Source organism: Stenella coeruleoalba (assembly GCF_951394435.1).
Source record: "Stenella coeruleoalba genome assembly, chromosome: 2".
Taxonomy (NCBI): Eukaryota; Metazoa; Chordata; class Mammalia; order Artiodactyla; family Delphinidae; genus Stenella; species Stenella coeruleoalba.
The window spans coordinates 113,208,565-113,229,897 of NC_137147.1; the positions used below are offsets into that span (position 1 = coordinate 113,208,565).

The 21,333-nt window shown below is 40.6% G+C and overlaps 1 long non-coding RNA gene across 2 annotated transcripts in view; it reads left to right on the forward strand.

The window, feature by feature from the left end:
- The window catches only part of LOC307182996, a 493,984-nt gene that overhangs the window by 406,672 nt on the left and 65,979 nt on the right, over positions 1–21,333 (forward strand). For both annotated transcript variants that reach the window (XR_013827328.1, XR_013827329.1), the window contains exon 3: positions 16,487–16,627. This is a non-coding gene — a long non-coding RNA (uncharacterized lncRNA). The remainder of the gene's footprint in view (positions 1–16,486; positions 16,628–21,333) is intronic.

The window sequence follows — 21,333 nt, forward strand, 5'->3', positions numbered from 1 at the left end:
GTCACTATCCACACCTCCCCTCCCGGGAGCCTGTGCAGCCCGCCACTGCCAGGGTCCCGGGATCCAGGGACAACTTCCCCGGGAGAATGCATGGCGGGCCTCAGGCTGGTGCAACATTACGCCGGCCTCTGACTCCGCAGGCTTGCCCTGCATCCGTACCCCTCCCTCCCCCCGGCCTGAGTGAGCCAGAGCCCCCGAATCAGCTGCTACTTTAACCCCGTCCTGTCTGAGCGAGGAACAGATGCCTTCAGGCGACCTACACGCAGAGACGGGGCCAAATCCAAAGCTGAACCCCGGGAGCTGTGCGAACAAAGAAGAGAAAGGGAAATCTCTCCCAGCAGCCTCAGGAGCATAGGATTAAATCTCCACAGTCAACTTGATGTACCCTGCATCTGTGGAATACCTGAATAGACAACGAATCATCCCAAATTGAGAAAGTGGACTTTGGGAGCAACGATATGTATATGATTTTTCCCTTTTTCTCTTTTTGTGAGTGTGTATGCGTATTCTTCTGTGTGTGATTTTGTCTGTATACCTTTGCTTTTACCATTTGTCCTAGGGTTCTGTCTGACCAAAAGACAACCCTCAGAATGGGAGAAAATATTTGCAAATGAAGCAACTGACAAAGGATTAATCTCCAAAATTTACAAGCAGCTCATGCAGCTCAATAACAAAAAAACAAACAACCCAATCCAGAAATGGGCAGAAAACCTAAATAGACATTTTTCCAAAGAAGATATACAGATTGCCAACAAACACATGAAAGAATGCTCAACATCATTAATCATTAGAGAAATGTAAATCAAAACTACAATGCGATATCATCTCACACCAGTCAGAATGGCCATCATCAAAAAATCTAGAAACAGGGCTTCCCTGGTGGCTCAGTGGCTGAGAGTCCGCCTGCCTATGCAAGGGACCACGGGTTCATGCCCCGGTCCGGGAAGATCCCACATGCCGCGGAGCAGCTGGGCCCATGAGCCATGGCTGCTGAGCCTGCGCGTCCGGAGCCTGTTCTTCTAACGGGAGAGGCCACAACAGTGAGAGGCCCACGTACCGCAAAAAAAAAAAAAAAAAAATCGACAAACAATAAATGCTGGAGAGGGTGTGGAGAAAAGGGAATCCTCATACACTGTTGCTGGGAATGTAAATTGATACAGCCACTATGGAGAACAGTATGGAGATTCCTTAAAAAACTAAAAATAGAACTACCATACGACCCAGCAATCCCACTACTGGGCATATATCTTGAGAAAACCATACTTCAAAAAGAGTCATGTACCACAATGTTCATTGCAGCTCTCTTTACAATAGCCAGGATATGGAAGCAACCTAAGTGTCCATCATTGGATAAACGGATAAAGAAGATGTGGCACATATATACAGTGGAATTATACTCAGCCATAAAAAGAAATTGAGTTATTTGTATTGAGGTGGATGGGCCTAGAGTCTGACATACAGCGTGAAGTAAGTCAGAAAGAGAAAAACAAATACCGTATGCTAACACATATATATGGAATCTAAAAAAACAAAAAAAATGTTCGTGAAGAACCTAAGGGCAAGACAGGAATAAAGACGCAGACCTACTAGAGAATGTACTTGACGATACGGGGAGGGGGAAGGGTAAGCTGGGACAAAGTGAGAGAGTGGTAGTGTATATATGGACATATATACACTACCACATGTAAAATAGATAGCTAGTGGGAAGCAGTTGCACAGCACAGGGAGATCTGCTCGGTGCTTTGTGGCCAGCTAGAAGGGTGGGATAGGGAGGGTGGGAGGGAGGGAGGTGCAAGAGGGAAGAGATATGGGGATATATGTATATGTATAACGGATTCACTTTGTTATAAAGCAGAAACTAACACACCATTGTAAAGCAATTATACTCCAATAAAAATGTTAAAAAAATAAAATAAAAGCTGGATTGTTTGTATTTTTGTTATTAATGTTTTTAAATTCTTTATATATTCTGGATACCATTTTCTTGTCCGATATTACATATTGCAAACTTTCTTCTTATCTTTAATTTGCCAATTTATCTTTTTAACGATGCTTTTTGATAAGCATATGCCCTTCATTTTGATGAAGTCCCATCAATCATATTTTTCTTTTATGATGAATGATTTTTGTGCTCTGTTTAGGAAATTTTTGCCTTACCCAAATTTGTAAAGGTATTTCTCCATATTTTCTTCCATAAGCTCTATAGTTCTGACTTTTACAATTAGGTCTCTATATACCATCTCAAGTATTTTTGTGTGTGTCTCAGGAGTGAGTCTGAGATCAGGAATTACATTGTTTATGTGGACATCTATTGTTCTAGCACCATTTGTTGAAAAGAATATCCTTACTCCATTTGTTTAACTTGGCACCTGAATTCCTGCTCTTAAGCACTGGGAAAGGATATTGCCTGCCTGCCATGTTCCATGCATTTTCAGATTCACGTGAATGACTTCATGCATACTTCAAATATTATGGATCATATCACCCTGCCTTTGCGTGCTTAGTTTCTTCTACCACAACATCTTTTCTTTTCCTTTCTTCCTTTTTTTTTTTTAGTACTACCAAAAACACAGCCTAATAGTCTTAGAAACCTTCCTTGATTTTTCCTGTATGGTGTGGCTTAGTGCCTCTTTTGGGGTGTCATACAGCATCATGGATTTCTCTTTCAAAAAACTTGTCTTGCTGCATGCTAATTTTCTCTTTATTTGACTGTCTCCACAATAAGACAGTGATTTACTTGAAGACATGCTTATCTTTTTACCTCTGTATCCAAAGTACTTAACACAGTGACAGGGAAAAAAAAAGAAAGGAGCCATTCAAGTCATAGTTTAAATCAAATTTCTCTTGGATATTCCACAGAAGTAGTGAAATATCATAGGCTTTACAGCGAGATCATTTTGATTTCAAATCTCATTTCTGCCCCTCACTTGCCGTTTTAATTGGGACAAGTCATTTAATTGCCGAATCACAGTTTATTGTTCTGTAACATACAGATGTTTAGAAATACTTTCAGGATATTTATCGTATATGAAAAGAATGATGTCCAGAACCTAGTAGCTGCTAAATAAATGGGAGCTAACATATTATTCTTTTAGTATTAAAATGGCAAAGGAAAGGCTTCTGTCTGAGCTCTTCTACTTACCTCTTCCACTACCAAGGGACTTTTGACTTAATAGTTCCGTAGAAAATATTATGCTCTTATCTGTTCATTAACACAGAGTCACAATTTGGAGGCAGTATCCAAGATATAGTTTCAAAATGGAACCTGGTTTATAAATGTATTCTGTATCTATACAATCACACCAAAAAAATTGAAACCAAGCAGAAATCAAATCTTAGAATAATGATATTGCATCATTACAGAGTTTACCAAAGAAAAATGTATTCCAAATTGCAGAGCTGTAATTCTGTACAGATGTCCTGGGGACATAATACTAAGAAGACTGAAATGTATCCCTGGAACCCATGAGATGTGGTTAAGGCCCTAATTCACATGACTTCCAGAGAAAGCACTTTAACCATTAGGTAGGTATTCTAGAAAGTCATATTCCTAGGTCTATTCTCGAGAACTTCTCCCTTCTACCACCCTCTTCCCAGGTTATGTCATTTACTCCCATCTGTCCCACTTAGAGGCACTTGAGAAGCCCACAGAATTGCAGTATTTTCTCTCTGAAATGCTTTTAAGTAACATTTTAAGGACACTATTTCCCAACATCACTCCCACTTATGGCGCCCTACAGCATGGAGTGTACAAATCACTTCCTCACACATTGGCTTTCGTGCATGCTAAATGCTTTTCTAAATTGACCTGATACCTATTAAACCTGAAGTGGACTTTTTAAGATCTGAAGAACATTTAATCAATGGGGTATTAGATTGAATAAATCATAGCTGAGATGAGTTCCTTAAATTGATACGATCTTTAATGAGCATTGCACTTGATTTAATAATCTATTTATTAAATACATTTAAAAATTGGTAAATTGAACACTTGCCATAGAGCAAGCAATTAGGGCTATTTTCATTCCGTGTTTATTTTCCTGAGTTGAGATAATGTTTGTTAAGTTTTAAACACATTGAGTAAATTTTCGTATCATTTTTTTTCAATAACTCTCTAAATATGAAATCTTAGTGTTGGTTACACCCACTCTCTGTTAAATTACAGAGAGTACTAACAAGCATAAAGGAAGATTTACTAATTCCACAATTACTAGTATTGAAATCTCTAGTGAGTTTATAAAATCTGCATAATAATAAATCTGGGTTAAGATTGGTTAAATCTCTTTAACCTCTATTAAATCCAGTGAGAAATGTGTTAAAGAGATCCTGTCATATTGAAGCAAACTTTAAAAGAATATCATATTTTTTCCCCAAATCTCATTAAACTGACAATGCGGTTTTTGGATTTCCTTTATTTCCTTTTAACTTACTGCTAGTTATTACTTACATATTTATGTGTAAAAAGTAGCTTTCTTGTTCCTAAAGCCCTTCTCCCTCTGGGCTGATTCAGTTTCTGAAGGCCTTATACAAGCTCTGGGAAATTGCAGTGCCTTCTCCCAGTTGCAGTGCATTCTTAGACAAATCTGAATGTTCCCAATTTGAGTTTCTGCCCTTTGTATCCAAATCCTTGATGAAAATGAACAATTCATCCCATTCTGATGTATAAATCTCTTATTCCAGTACATCAAGATAAAGGTCATAGAGTACATAATGATTCCTTACTTGTGTTACTAATAACATCTTACATTGTTAACCCTGAAACTATTTTAAAAATCTAATTTACTTTTCTCTGTGGATGCCAGGCCAGATACTCAGCTTATATAACTCAGTGGGATAATTCATCTTCACTCATTTCTGGAAGGAGAAGCCAGCCTGATGCCAGTTTATTTTCCGTATTTGCCTGAATTATGAAACCAACCTATAGCCAATTCTAATCAATCCATGAATATTTATTAAGCTCCTACTAAGTGTTTTTTTTTTTTCCTTGTACAAAAAACTCTATTTTCAAAGCACTACAAGGTGATTAGGAAAATCCATTCAATTCAACAAATATTTCTTGAATACTTATTGAGCATGGCGTAATACCAGTTAAGTGATATAAAAATAAGGAAGATGTGAATACTTCTCCCTGAAACACTGTTATCTACTTTTGTGGAGCAGGGAGGTGAAAAGAGACGTATGAAAAAAAATGCTGAGGATTTTATTTTCATGAAAATGTAGAACACATGACTTTGAGTAATGAAGAACACAGGGGAAATATGCTGAGGTCAGATTTTTATCTTATTTATTTTCCAACTGTACTGAGGTACAACTGACAAAATTGTAATACATTTAAAGTGTACAAAGTGATGATATTATATACATAATACTCTTTTACATTGTGAAAGATTACCACATGGAATTAATGTCAATTAACATATCCATCACTTCACATATTTGTCTTCTTTTTTTAAATAAATTTATTTATTTATTTTTGGCTGTGTTGGGTCTTCGTTGCTCCGTGCGGGCTTTTCTCTAGTTGTGGAGAGCGAGGGCTACTCTTCCTTGTGGTGTGCAGGCTTCTCATTGCGTTGCCTTCTCTTGAGGAGCACGGGCTCTAGGTGCTCAGGCTTTGGTAGTTTTGGCACGCGGGCTCAGTAGTTGTGGCACACAGGCTTAGTTGCTTCACAACATGTGGGATCTTCCCGGACCAGGGCTTGAACCCGTGTTCCCTGCATTGGCAGGCGGATTCTTTACCACCGCGCCACCAGGGAAGCCCTGTCCTTTTTTTTTTCTTTTTGGTGAGAACGTTTAAGTTCTTTTCTCTTAGTGAATTTCAATTATACAACACAGTGCTATGGACTATAGTCTCCATGTTATACATTAGACCCTCAGAACTTACTAATCTTACAACTGAAGGTTTGTACCCTTTTACCAACCAAACTCTCCCTATTTTTCCCCGTCCCCAGCCCCTGGCAACCACTTTTCCACTCTATTTCTATGAATTTGACTTTTTTTTTTAATTCCACATATAAATAAGTCATGCCATGTAATATTTGTGTTTTTCTTTCCAGCTTATTTCACTTAGCATAATGCCCTCCAGGTTGATCTATGTCATCCCAAATACAAAATTTCCTTCTTTTTTAAGGTTGAATAATATTCCATTGTATATATACCACATTTTTCTTTATCAATTCATCCACTGTTGGATGCTTAGGTTGTCTCCATACTTTGGTATTGTGAGTAACGCTGCTGTGAACATGGGAGTACAGGTACCTTTTCAAGATGATTTCATTTTCTTTGGCTGTATACCCAGAAGTGGGATTGCTGGTGGTACTATTTTTAATTTCTTGAGCAACCTCCATACTGTTTTCCATAGTGCTGTTCCACTTTACATTCCCACCAACAGTGCACAAGTGTTTCCTTTTATCTGCATACGCATCAGCATTTGTTATTTCTAACCTCTTTGATAAGAGACATCCTAACAGATGTAAGGTGAGATCTCATTGTGGTTTTGATTTGCATTTCCCTGGTGAATAGAGTTGCTGAACACCTTTACAAGCACTTGTTGGCCATTTGTATATCTTCTTTGGAAAAATGTTTATTTAGGTCCTTTGCCGATTTTTAATTGGGTTATTTCTTTTTTTGTTATTGAGCTGTGTGAGGTCCTCGTATATTTTGGATATTAACCCCTTTTTGGATATGTGGTTTGCAAGTATTTTCTCCCATTCCATAGGTTTCCTTTTCATGTTGATGATGATTTCCTTTGCTGTGCAGAAGATTTTCAGTTTGGTGTAGTCCTGCTTGTTTACTTTTGCTTTTGTTCCTTTGGCTTTTGGTGTCAAATCCAAAAACTCATTGCCAAGACCAATGTCAATGAGCTTGCCTCCTGTGTTATCTTCTAGGAGTTTTATGATTTCAGGTCTTATGTTCAATTATTTAATCCATTTTGCTTTTTTTTTTTTTTTTTTAAGTGAATGGTGTTTCATTCTTTTGCATGTGACTATCCAGTTTTCCCAACACCATTTATTGAAGTGAATATCCTTTCCCCATCATCTTTGGCTTCTTAGTCCTATGCTAATTGACATATATGTATGGGTATATTTCTATGCTCTCTGTTTCATTCAGTTGATCTATGTGTCTGCTTTTATGCCAATACCATACTGTTTTGATTACTGTAGAGAGAGAGAGAATTTAGCTAACAATTTGAAGAAGAGCTCTAAGCATGCATTTCATTTTTTTCCTTTAGCTCTTTATAACAATGAAAATTAAATTAATAAAGGAAGCATTCAGGTTACGGTATTTATCCAGAATTTAGGTGGAAACAGTTGGCAGGAGCCACCCACGAAGTGGAAGGGTGGTGCTATTGGCCACAAAAGGTAGTTTGGAGATTCAATTTTGTGGGTAGATGATGTGTTCTGTTTTAAAGGTGCAGGGACAGTAAGATATTCCTGCTGAATGTGTCCAGTAGGCAATTGTAGACAGGAAACAGGAGCTCTGTGATTAATGAGGATTTGACTTGATTGAACATGGGGCTGGAAATGTAAATTTAGGAGTCATTAGCATAGCAGTGATGTTTAAAGCTATGAGAATGGATGAGCTCTCCTAGGGTGGGTATTAAAGGAACAGAAGGCAGAGAGAAGACTGGCTTCTGGAAGCCCCATTCTAAGGGCGGCGGTGAAGAGGAAGAGAATCAGTGATGGAAACAGAAAGAAAAACGAGTTTCAGGGCTGAAGGTTAGAGAAAGCCAGTGAAAGATATGGCCAAGGTCAAGCAGGAGCATCAGCTATGTCCTTTCACCTGAGCAAAGAAAGAGGGTAGACACAGAAAGGGCGTGATTGATCAAGTAATAAATAAAAAGAACCATTGGAAGACTTTAGGAGAATAGTAAGGAATTGCCATGAAAGACTCTTTTGTGTATAAATATGTTATTCCATTTTGTTTCTGAGACCTCATGTGAGCTTTCCCTGGGGTCTTTTATATACACTTCAGTGGAAATACTTGTCATATAGGGGACTGGGGTGAGGTTCATACCCAGGGCTGCCACTTGCTGGCTTTGAAGTCCTTGAAGATGAAACTTAACCTCTGTGAGCCTGTTTGTCATCAGTACGATAAGGTTATTAATACATGCTTCATACAGCTAGCTTGACAAATAAAATAATTAACATAAAGCACTACTTATGCCTGACATATGTGTAACTATATATAGTGCTATATGAGTATAGAGTTATGTACAGATATATAGCAACAAAATACTAATTGCCATTTTAACAATAAGCGAGTTTTTGAAGTAATTAGGAGAGTGGGGTGTTATCATGTCTTATCAGGGTGTTATCAGAGTCTTTGGAACAGCAATTGGGCCATAAACCTTACACTTTCCTTCAAAAAAAAAAAACCTAATTTAAAATTCATAGACAATTTAATTTAAGGCTTAAGGAAATACCGAGATAAGTGTTCTGGAGTGTGTTTTATTAGAAAGTGCAAATTCTTGTATTTTTACAGTAGTAAAAAATTGCAAACAATGGAGATATTGCATCAATGGGGGATTAGTTAAATACATATAATATATCCATAAAATGGACCACTATGCCATGGAAAGAGTTTTAGAAATCAGTTTACAGGACTAGGTACATGATTCTGTTTAGGAGATGGTTTGATAGATATTACTTCTACATCTCTCTCCCTCCTTCCCTCCCTCCCTCCTTTCCTTCTTTCCAAAAGGAAAGTGTGTTATATTTATAAGCAAATAAATAAAAAGAGATATTTCATTTTTACTGAGGACATACCTCATAGACCTTTGAACACCTCCTACACCAGGAAAAAAAATACCTCAAATATAGGTGACGCCACAGCCCTGCATGATTGTTGCACAAAGCAAAAGGTGTGTCCCCAAAGAAATGCAGAGGTGAAAGTTTCCTCCAAGTCCATGTCTGGTTGGGGAATGTGGCAGATTGCATTTTCCAAAGATTTCTGTATCAATATATCCCCTCCCACATGCTCTTATTACAATGTGACCTTGACACTCCTCCATTGTGAGGTGGGTTCTGTGTTGCTTCCTCTTGAACCTTGGTGGAACTGTGACTATGATGGAAGTGATGCTATATAACTTTTGAAGTTGAATTACAAAAAGAATACGGCTTCTACCTCATCCTCCTGGAACACTCACCCTTGGAACCCAGCCACCATGCTGTGAAGAAAAGACCCTAGGGAAAGCCCACGTGAGGTCCCAGCCAACAGCAGCCAGCAACGGGTAACATGTCGGTAAATGAGCCTTCACAAGATTCCAGCCCCTGGCCTCTGGGCCACCCCAGCTGATACTGGGTAGATCAGAGTTGAGCTATGCCTGCTGATCCTGACCCAAATGGCAGGTTTTTGAGCAAAGCAAATGCTGTTATTTTTAGTTACTAAATTTTAGGACCATTTGCTATGTAGCAATAGGCAACGGGAATAGAGAGTGAAATGTGATTCTTGATGGATCATTGGTGAGGACTTCTGCAAACAAGAAGCTATAACTTTAGGACATATTTTAAGAGAATCTTGTTTTAGAGAAGCCTCTTTCTCTTATCTTTTCTTCTATATTTTATAATCGTGAAGATATACATTTATGTAACTGAGAAGGAAGAAATGCTCATTTCCTGGCTAACCACAATGTACTAGGTGTTTTGCTCCACACTTCATATATATAATCTTATTTAATTTTCACAGCAGATTTATGAGGTACGTACTATTATCCCTCAGTGTACAGATAAAGAAAAAGAGGATCAAAAGGATTAAACAACTTGCCTGAGGACACATAGCCAGTAAGGGCAGGGCCCATAGGTTAACCCAGGTCCTCTGATTGCTAAGACTGTGTTCTCCCTGCTCTGTCCAGCTGCCTCCCATCAGAAGATGTGCTATATATTCAGCCTCCACGTCCAGTCTGCTGACTTCATACTTTCAAATGTTCTATTAGTCAATAGAACTTCTTTATATAGTCTTAAACTACAAGAGCCTTCAAGATGAGATGACAAGAGGTTGTCTAATCAATAGAGCATATGTTCCCAGGAGGATTGGTGGGGATACATTATAAGAGGGCAATGCAAGATCTGCAGAAAACCATGACTGAACAAGATTTAAGAATATTCCAGGAAGAGCTGCAGTAGAGGGAAAGTCAAACAGCCAGGACAGATCATGGCAAGGGGTTCAATAGAGTGTATGGTGTGATTGGTTTGGAGGTCTAGTGGAGATGGGAGGACCAAGGAGTAGGCAGCACTTGCTTCTCCATAAATTTATGTGCAAAATTATGTATGTATATATGCACTTACATGCATCTATCATCTATCTACCTATATATCTGTCTATCTATCTATCTATCTATCCATCCATCCATTCACCCACACACGTACACATGCTAGATTGAAGCCAACCATTAAGGCCTCAGGTGTAACTTTCAAAATGTTTGTCGAGGAAGGGCTTAAGAACAGTGATCTGGTAGCTAATGGGGTGAGAGATTGTGCTCAGAGCCCTCCTCACATATTAAACACAGTGTTTTTATTTTATTCAAAGTATATGTTTATATGGATGACTTGGAAGGCTGAAACCGTGAATCCCTAGGGTGTTGTATATGACATAGATCCAGTGAAACCTCAAGTGAGAACTGCTCGAGAACATAACTCCACTGATGGTTTTGATGTTTCAATTCCTTAAAAGTGGAATGTTTCAGAATTTTTCTCATGTTCTTGCCTATTTCACACAGGAGGAGATGAGGTTCTCAGAAAAAGTGTAATGGCTCCTATGGGATCCTCTCCCCGAAACTGTCCCTTACACTCATCATGTAATCCATTTGGGAGAAGCAAGAATTCTGTGCACCTTTGTGCAGGTTCTTCCATACCTAGAGCTCCCGGACAAGGACGTGGGGAGACCAACCTACCTTTTACTGCACTCATGGTGTACCTTGGCCCAAGGCTGTGTCTCCTAGAGAAAAAAAGACCTTACATATATTGTATGTGGGGTAATGACAGGTCTTGGAAAAATAGAGAATGACACCAGTGTAAAAGGAATTGTAGTATTTATGTCCACATGTAAGAAATGTACATTGAAACTTGCAGTAGGTTTGCAAATGATTGTGAAGGCTAGATGGAATTTGTCCTGTCACTATGAGTCTATTGCTCTCATGGTTTGACTTTATGAAAGATCTAGTTCCATACATTGTCTTTAAGGACTGTTGATTTGTATATACTCAGCTGCATAATGCCCCCTGAAAGATCTAGAAGTAGGGTTATTGATCCTCAGCAAAGGGTTCCCCTGCTCTCTCATATTTTCCGGTTCCCTTGCAGTTAGGTAGGACCATGTGACAAATTCTGGCCAATGGCAAGTGAGAGGAAATGGTGTGTATAATTTTGGGAAAAGCAAAGAACAAGCAAGAGCCTCTAGCCATATCTTTTCCTGCAGGGACAAAGTGTTTTTTGTGCCAGTTGTTGAGTGACCAAGTATCCTACTTTGTCTGGAACCGAGGGATTTCCTGGGATATGGAGCTTACAGTGTTAAACTGGGAAAGTCCCAGGGAAACTGGGAGAAATTAATCACCCTAAAAATAGCAACATTACAAAATGGTAGAGCCTCCACCCAAGGTGGTTATGGAGAGTCTATGTAGCCAGAACCCCTGTGACTCACACGGGTCATGGTGCATGAGGGAGAATGGGTTTTTGTTGTGATAAGCCACTGAGACTGTGAGGTTGTGTTTTTTAATACAACGTAGCATAACTTGTTTACCCTGAGTAGTAAACACAATACTCCCAACGAATGAACTCATCTCCTGCCTTCTGCATCATTTCTTGAGAAGTCCTACTATGTACACTCACCATATAAATATCTCCATCATCAAAGCTGTATACCCTCAGAGGACGTTAGGTCCCTCCTTTTCCATAAATTTTAGATACCAAGTCTTTTTATTCTGTTTCTGCCAGGTCTCTCAAGCCTGCCTGCCTCTCTTCAACCCCACCACTGCCCTCAGGGCTCTGGCCCACATGAATCCTCACTCTTATCCTCCAATAGGCTCCTAACTGAGGTCCCCACCTATTGCCCCTTCCTACTCCAGTTAATTCTACACAACATTTCCAGGTTAATGTTCCTAATCCTTTCACTCTTGTGTTCAGATTCTCCCACTGGCAACCAGTTGAAAATGCATTAAGCCAACTATGCCTTAAATTGCAAGCCCAGCCTTATTCCCCATCACTCTCTTTCATCTAGAGGTGTAGTGTTTAGCCAAATATGACTATTAGTGCTTTTTCAAACATCCTTCTGGTAGATTGATTGCAAAAATAACCCAATCCTATCTCTGAATCTTTGTCCCTTGTAATCTGACTTTGCAGCTCTTTCCTTAAATCTGGGCTTTCCTGTGACATGCTTGGCTCAATAGAATGTAAGGGAAGTGGTGGTGTGACAGTTCTGAGCCTAGACTTCATGGGGCCTTGCACACTTCTGCTCTCTCCCTGGCTCCTGTGCCTTTGTCATGAAATCTTGATCTGGGCTCGCCTGTTGTAGGATGAGACCCATGGAGCAGAGCCAAGTCAGACCAGCTGTTCCAGCGAAGGTCTTACAACTTGGATGGGTAACAGAGCCCATCCAAGACCTGCCAGGACACCAGCTGACCTGCAGTTGACCGCAGGTGAATGCATGAGCCTATGGAGCCAGCTGGGATCTGAAGAATTTCCCAGTCAGCCTGTGGTCTGGTGCGATTATTATTTTAAGCCTATTATTATTATTATTAAACTTATTATCATATTGAGTTTTGAGGTAGTTAGGTAGGTAGCAATAGCTAACTTATACAATGTCTCAAGATTTTTTTTTTCTTTTTCTGTGCTTGTGTTTCTGATATCCTCCTGCCTAGGCTTGTTGTATGATTTTGCATGTGAAGATAGCCTGACTCTGTGGCTTTGCCCTGAGAGCAGAGCCATTCTGCTTCAACTTGTTTGGTTTTTCCACCCTTACTTTTTCTCATCTTTAAGATCCTGAGAAGGTTGGATTTAGGTGAACCCACCTTGCCTGTTCATTCCTATTCAGTGATACTCAGCTGCAAAGATAAGCAAAAGCTCTTCAAGCATTATATTGGCAAGAATACTGAGAAAGAGTATTCATTCTCATAGGATTTCTTTTAAAAAGACATAGCCTGGGGACTTCCCTGGTAGTGCAGTGGTTAAGAATCCACCTGCCAATGCAGGGGACATGGGTTCGAGCCCTGGTCTGGGAAGATCCCACATACTGTGGAGCAACTAAGCCCGTGTGCCACAACTACTGAGCCTGTGCTCTGGAGCCCACGAGCCGCAGGTACTGAGCCCGCGTGCCACAGCTACTGAAGCCCATGCACATAGAGCCTGTGCTCCACAACAAGAGAAGCCACTGCAATGAGAAGCCCGCGCACTGCAACAAAGAGTAGCCCCCACTTACCGCATCTAGAGAAAGCCCACACAAAACAACGAAGACTCAACGCAGCCAAAAATGAATAAGTAAATAAAATTAAAAAACAAACAAACAAACCATAGCTTGAAGGTTAGAAGTAGTCAAACTATGTGTTACATGTATGAATGTGTAAGGATAATTGTGTCCTTTTGCTGAGCAAACATTCATTATAAATGGAATAAACAGAGACATGGGTAGAAAAGTCAACAGTCTTTCTTGAGAATAGAAGGAATTCTTTTTTCTAAAGGTCTTCCCAGCCTATATCTCATCAAGTACAGCTTGTAAAGACATCAAGTAGCATCATGTTTCAGAAAAAGTGTCTGCAGAAAGCAGAGGAGTTATTTGGAATGTGATTTCAATCACAGAAGAATCTGGAAACCATGAGATCCTCAGGTTTTTTTCTTTATTCTCTACAACATCCATAAGACATTTTCTCAGCATAGAACTCCTTGATGAATTTTGCAGTCGCCAGGCTGGAAGCCTCTCTTCAGGTTTGAGCATCAAGCTGTGACTTTGTCTCTGGAACCATCCCTGATAGTGGCAGAGCTACCGCAGAGCTACCGCAGTGGCTCCACCAAAACTTTGCTTATTGATGCTCCCAGGTCAGAAAACAGTCCCTGGTTGGGTTGGTTGGAAGCACTGATGAGCTGAAGCTGAGCAGCGTCACAAGCTAGAGAAGGATTGGAATGATCTTGAGATGCAGAGAAAAGCATTGCTTTGAATTGTTCTGAGCCAAAACTATATTTAAAGGTCTGTGCCCCTAAACATTGTCCTCTGGGACAAAGCAATGAGGTCTGTAGACAAGCTTCTGGAAATTAAACTTATCCAAACTCCCCATTTGGTGTAAGGATTTGCTTTGCCTGCTGATCTTATGACCCTTAATGCTCCATTTCCTCTGACTTCCTTATGAAGTACATTTCAGAACTTGCAATGTATCGTTCTCTTTTAATTTGTGATTTTTTTCTCTAGTGACTTAATATTTTGTGGGTATTGTAAACAGTGCTGCGATGAACAGTGGGGTGCATGTATCCTTTAGAACCATGTTTTTCTCTGAGTATATGCCCAGGAGTGTGTTTGCTGGGTCATATCGTAATTCTATCTTCAGTTTTTTTTTTTTATTTTATTTATTATTTTTATTTATTTATTTTTGGCTGCGTTGGGTCTTCATTGCTGCTCACGGGCTTTCTCTAGTTGCGGCGAGCGGGGGCTGCTCTTCGTTGCGGTGCACGGGCTTCTCATTGCTGTGGCTTCTCTAGCTGCAGAGCACTGGCTCTAGACGCACGGACTTCAGGAGTTGTGGCTCGCGGGCTCTAGAGCACAGGCTCAGTAGCTGTGGTGCACGGGCTTAGTTGCTCCACGGCATGTGGGATCTTCCCGGACCAGGGCTCCAACCCGTTTCCCCTGCATTGGTAGGTTGATTCTTAACCACTGCGACACCAGGGAAGCCCTATCTTCAGTTTTTTAAGGAACTTCCATACTGTTCCCCATAGTGCCTGTATCAAGTTACATTCCCACCAACAGTGTAGGAGGTTTCCCTTTTCTTTACACCCTCTCCAGCATTTATTGTTTGTAGATTTTTTGATGATGGCTATTCTGACTGGTGTGAGGTGATATCTCATTGTAGTTTTTTGTTTTGTTTTGTTGCGCTTCGCGGGCCTCTCACTGTTGTGGCCTCTCCCGCTGCGGAGCACAGGCTCCGGACGCGCAGGCTCAGCGGCCATGGCTCACGGGCCCAGCCGCTCTGCAGCATGTGGGATCTTCCCGGACCGGGGCACGAACCCGTGTCCCCTGCATCGGCAGGCGGACTGTCAACCACTGCGCCACCAGGGAAGCCTTCATTGTAGTTTTGATTTAAATTCCTCTAATAATTAGCGATGCTGAACATCTTTTCAGGTGCCTCTTGGCCTTCTGTATGTCTTCAGGGGGAAGGGTGGGGGAGGGATAGATTGGGAGTGGGATTGACATGTACACACTGCTATATTTTAAATAGAAAACAAACAAGGACCTACTGTAAAAGATAAATAAAACATTTTGTGAGTGTGGTTACATAAAATTAAAGAATTTAAAAAATATTTATCTTTGTATTAGCAGTACAAAAAGAAGTATAGACATTTACTTCATCATTTCTGTGGTATCCCTACTAAAACACTTAGCTTGAGTCTAGTCATGGCAAAAGATCTAGAAACACCGAAGCAAAGGACACTCTTTAAATGGGGAGTAAACGTACTATTGCATGATCCTGGATTAGATCCTAAATACCAAGGAAAACAAAAATAGTTATAAGAACAGTACTGGGACATTTGACAGAATTAGAATATGGGTTATAGATTAGGTAATAGTAATAGGCAACGTGAATTTTTCTGATTTTGGTCATTGTACTGTGGCTATATAAGAAAGCATTCTTTTTCTAGGGAAATACCAAAGTATTTACAGTAAACAAGCAAACATCTTTAATGTACCCTCAAATGGTTTAGGTGAAACAATTTATGTGTGTATTCTTATGGACAGGGTAAAATGAAATTCCTAGTACAGATTTAAGCTTTAATAACTTTAAAGAGTGATAAATGGAATATTTATAAATGGAATATTTCCTTCCATATCAATAAACAAAGGATGTCATAGTCACCAATGATTGCAGCCCCCCAGCGTGAGCTGGTGAACCCTGAGGAAACTCAGGGCTGAAAAGAATACCTGCCATCTAGCAGCCATCAGACTGCAGCCACGCCCTGCAGTGAGCCCTGAGGAAACTCAGCATGTGAAAACACAGGCCCCAGATAGCTAAGGTGCATATCAAAGGAATGATTTCAGTGAGCCCAGACTCTTGCATCTTCCCACACATAGAAAAGTACTATATTCCTTAACTTGAGATACCTGATTTTCTTTAATTAACAATAATCTTTTGATGTTCCCAATGACCTGTCCTTTGTTGCAAAACTCCTCTATATCCTGGCTCTGCTTCCTCAGAGCAGTTTCTCAGTTATCTGAAACGGTGTCTCTGGGCTGCAGCCCTCATTTTGCCCCAAATAAAACTTAACTCGCAACTCTTACGTTGTGCTTTTTTTTTTTTAAGTCAACAGTTATGGCGACCACAAATAAGGGACCCAGAGTGGACTTCTCTCCTTCACCTGAACTCTACAAGGAACTGGAGCCTTGGTACCAGCAGAAGCCCCTTGCACTCATCCACCTCCTCGGAGAGTCCAGACGAATTTGGGTAAGTCTCTCCGGGTTCTTGGATCTCCCATGTTGGTTGATGATCCTGAGATTTATTTGGCGGTGTAGCAGGTACCTGCCTCCTCCCAGCTGAAAGATACTGGAAGGGACCCCGGTTGAAAGATGCCAGGGAAATACACACCCCGCTGAAAGATACTGGCGGGGGCCTGGTTTTTAGGATACCAGGATTTGCTCAGCTGCAGGAGACTGAGTGGCCTGTGCTGAGTGGTTAGGTAAGAGGCTGATCTGATGCTTTTCTTCAATTCGGCTGCCGTAATAAAATTTGTCGCTATAAAAGTGAAGGTATTACATGAGAGCGTTGCTCCGAAGAAAAGGGACAAGACCCTCCTCCTGACTGGTCACGGCTTTCTCAGACGACTGAGAAATTTACAGGAGTGGCGGAGAAAGAGTCCTCATACCGTACAGTGGTCCCATAGGGAAGCCCACTCATTAATTAAAACACTTGCTGGTCCAGCTGTCGCGGATAAGAACTGGCCATTCAGCAATCCGAGCACCGTGGTGGTCTTAGACTACCGAAGGGAGAAACTGAGTCACATAAGAGGGCTGAAACGACTCTGGGGTGACACCTAGAGGAGTGAAGCTCACAGACAGCACACTGGCCACCACACAATTTCACTAGTAAATTTTATCCCTGACAATTCAACTTAGAATGAGAGATAGAATCTCTCAAACACAGAAAGGAGGGGCATCAGAAAACCAACCTCCAGCTAACACCCCAGCCAGATTCATGTACAACAGGTACAGAGCCCATACTTACAAGTACCCAGTTAATGGGGGAAATTATACTAAAAGAGAACTCAACCTAAATGGCCAAATTGGAGTTCTTCGATATTCCAAAAATTGCTATTTTTGCACGCACAGTTAGCAGAAAAAAAAAAAAGCTGGCTTGATAAAAATATCTTTTCAGAATTCTGACTTTAAACAAAGGTCTTTTAGGGGAAACTTGCATTCCTCTTCCTGTGTTGTTGAGATGTAAATGTTCTACCTGATCTTCTTAGGATGTGTGTGCATGTGTTTTGAAAACTTGGCCTCTGCTGTGCTATTTCTTGAGAGTAAACTCTCTGGATTTTATTTAGGCGACATCCTCCCCACACGCTTATGGGGAGGTCTCTTGCGTTTTATTGGTTTGAATCACTATTAATATGTAGTTTATTAATGGCCAAATGATGGATCCTTTTAAATTGGAGAAACTAACAAATTGACTCTAGAGCGCTCTTATAAACAGCTGTTTTATTGGTACCTATAAAACAAAAATCAAACTAAAGATGGAAGAAAGGATAGGTATATCTAATGGTTAACCTAAGAACTTCTTTAGTGTAAAACAAGAAAAACTGGATTAGGAAGCTTCATTTGTGGTCTTTGCTTCCCCTCAATGTGTCTTACAGATGCTAATAAAGCATTAGAACAATTAGCTTTAACAGGAAAAATCCTGTAAGGAAAGTCCAGATACTATTTCCAACAAGGTAGAACTTTTAAAGGAATTATCTCAAATGAATAAAGAAATCTTTAGATGGTTATTTAAAATGGGATAAATAAAATGGACATTTATGTGATTAAAAGACAAGGTTTTAATATTTCTATACTACCTAAGGTTAAATGGTCCAAAAGGGACCCCCTACTGGTCCCCAACATTAAAAGCCAAACAAGTCTGTTCTATTTGCCCTAGTTTTAAAATATACATTTAAGGGGCTAGAAAAAAATTTACACTGAGATACCTGACCAACAATTATTTGGGGCAACAATTAGGCCAAAGGGCCTGAGTTCCTCAGCTCAACCCCACTCTGGGGATCCCAGAGCCTTTTATATAAAAATAGATAAAAGAAGAATACACAAACAGATTTGATACATGGAAATCAGCATCTTTTACTAATTAAAAATATCAACAAAATTAAAAGTCAAACATAAAACGTAGTGACAATAATAATTTCTGAAAAAAAAGTTTCACTAACAACTTTATTTAGCACAGCAACTATTTCCACTTTTGCATATTACCATCTATTTCTGATCTGCGTAGTTATATTTAATTTTATGAAAATTATAAAACAGCATATTCTTTTGTATAATGCTTTTAAATTACCACTACATTGATAATACTCTGGTTTCCTATATCATCTTAATCATTATATTTTTAAATGTCTACCTAACTATCCTATTCAATGATGTAATACCTACTTAGCTGCTCTCCTATATTTGGACATTTGAATAGCTTTTAATAGCTTATAAATAATTAACAGTGAATGATTTATAAATGCTGTATTTGGAGACTTTCAAGATGGCAGAGGAGTAAGATGTGGAGATCACCTTCCTCCCCACAAATAGATCAGAAATACATCTACATGTGGAACAACTCCTACAGAACACCTACTGAATGCTGGCAGAAGACCTCAGACTTCCCAAAAGGCGAGAAACTCCCCCATGTACCTGGGTAGGGCAAAAGAAAAAAGAAAAAAAAGACACAAAAGAATAGGGATGGGACCTGCCCCTCTGGGAGGGAGCTGTGAAGGAGGAAAGGTTTCCACACACTAGGAAATACCTTCACTGGTGGAAACAGGGGTTGGGCAGGGGGGAAGCTTCAGAGCCACGGAGGAGAGCACAGCAACAGGGGTGCAGAGGGCAAAGTGGAAAGATTCCCACACAGAGGATCGGTGCCGACCAGCGCTCACCAGCCCAAGAGGCTTGTCTGCTCACCCGCTGGGGCAGTTGGGGGCTGAGAGCTGAGGCTCCGGTGTTGGAGGTCAGACCCCAGGGAGAGGACTGGGGTTGGCTGCGCGAACACAGCCTGAAGGGGGCTAGTGCACCAGAGCTAGCCAGGAGGGAGTCTGGGAAAAACTCTGCACCTGCCTAAGAGGCAAGGAACCATTGTTTCGGGATGCACAAGGAGAGGAGATTCAGAAAACCTCCTAAACGAGCTTCAGAGACAGGCACGAGCTGCGGCTATCAGTACAGGCACCAGAGATGGGTATGAGACGCTCAGGCTGCTGCTGCCGCCACCAAGAAACCTGTGTCCAAGAACAGGTCACTATCCACACCTCCCCTCCCAGGACCCTGTGCAGCCCACCACTGCCAGGGTCCTGTGATCGAGGGACAACGTCCCCAGGAGAACACACGGCACACCTCAGGCTGCAGCAATGTCACGTTGGCCTCTTTCGCTGCAGGCTCACCCTGCATTCCATCCCAGCGACCTGAGTGAGCCCCTTAATCAGTGCTCCTTTAACCCACTCCTATCTGGGCGAAGAACAGACACCAGAGGGCGACATACATGCAGAGGCATGGCCAAATCTAAAGCTAAACCCCAGGAGCTGTGCAAAGGAAGAAGAGAAAGGGAAATTTCTTCATGCAGCATCAGGAGCAGCGGATTAAATATCCACAATCAACTTGATGTACCCCTCATCTGTGGAATACCTGAATAGACAACGAATCATCCCAAAATTCAGGTGGTGGACTTTGGGAACAACTGTAGACTTGGGGTTTGCTGTATGGGACTGACTAGTTTCTGATTTTTATGTTTATCTTAGTGTAGTTTTTAGCACTTGTTATCATTGGATTTGTTTATTGGTTTGGTTGCTCTCTTCTTTTTTTAAATTACTTTTATAATTTTTTCATTTTAATAATTAAACAAAATTTATTTTAATAACTTTATATTATTTTATTTTACATTATATATATAATTTCTTTCTTTTTTTCCTCACTTTTCTACTGAGCCGTGTGACTGACAGGGTCTTGGTGCTCTGGCCAGGTGTCAGGCCAGAGCCTCTGAGGTTGCAGAGCTGAGTTCAGGACATTGAACAACCAGAGACCTCCCGGCCCCACATAATAGCAATAGGAGAGAGCTCTCCCAGAGATCTCTGTCTCAATGCTAAGACCCAGCTTCACTCAATGACCAGCAAGTTCCAGTGCTGGACATGCCATGCCAAACAATTAGCAAGACAGGAACACAACCCCACCCATTAGCAGAGAGGCTACCTAAAATCATACTAAGTTCACAGACACCCCAAAACACACCACCAGATGTGGTCCTGTCCGCCAGAAAGACAAGATCCAGCCTCATCAACTAGAACACAGGCACCAGCCCCCTCCATCAGTAAGCCTACACAAGCCACTGAACCAGACTTACCCACTGGGGGAAGACACCAAAAACAATGGGAACTACAAACCTACAGCCTGCGAAAAGGAGACCCCAAACACAGTAAGTTAAGCAAAATGAGAAGACAGAGAAATTTGCAGCAGATGAAGGAGCAAAGTAAAAACCCAGCAGAACAAACAAATGAAGAGGAAATAGAGGGTCTACCATAAAAAGAATTCAGAGTAATGATAGTAAAGATGATCCAAAATCTTGGAAATACAATGGAGAAAAATACAAGAAACATTTAACAAGGACCCAGAAGAACTAAAGAGCAAATAAACAATGATGAACAACACAGTACATGAAATTAAAAATTCTCTAGAACGAATCAGTAGCCGAATAACTGAGGCAGAAGAATGGATAAGTGACCTGGAAGATAAAACAGTGGAAATAACTACCACAGAGCAGAATAAAGAAAAAAGAATGAAAAGAATTGAGGACAGTCTCAGAGACCTCAGAGACAACATTAAACGCACCAACATTCGAATTATACGGGTCCCAGAAGAAGAAGAGAAAGAGAAAGGTACTGAGAAAATATTTGAAGAGATTATAGTTGAAAATGT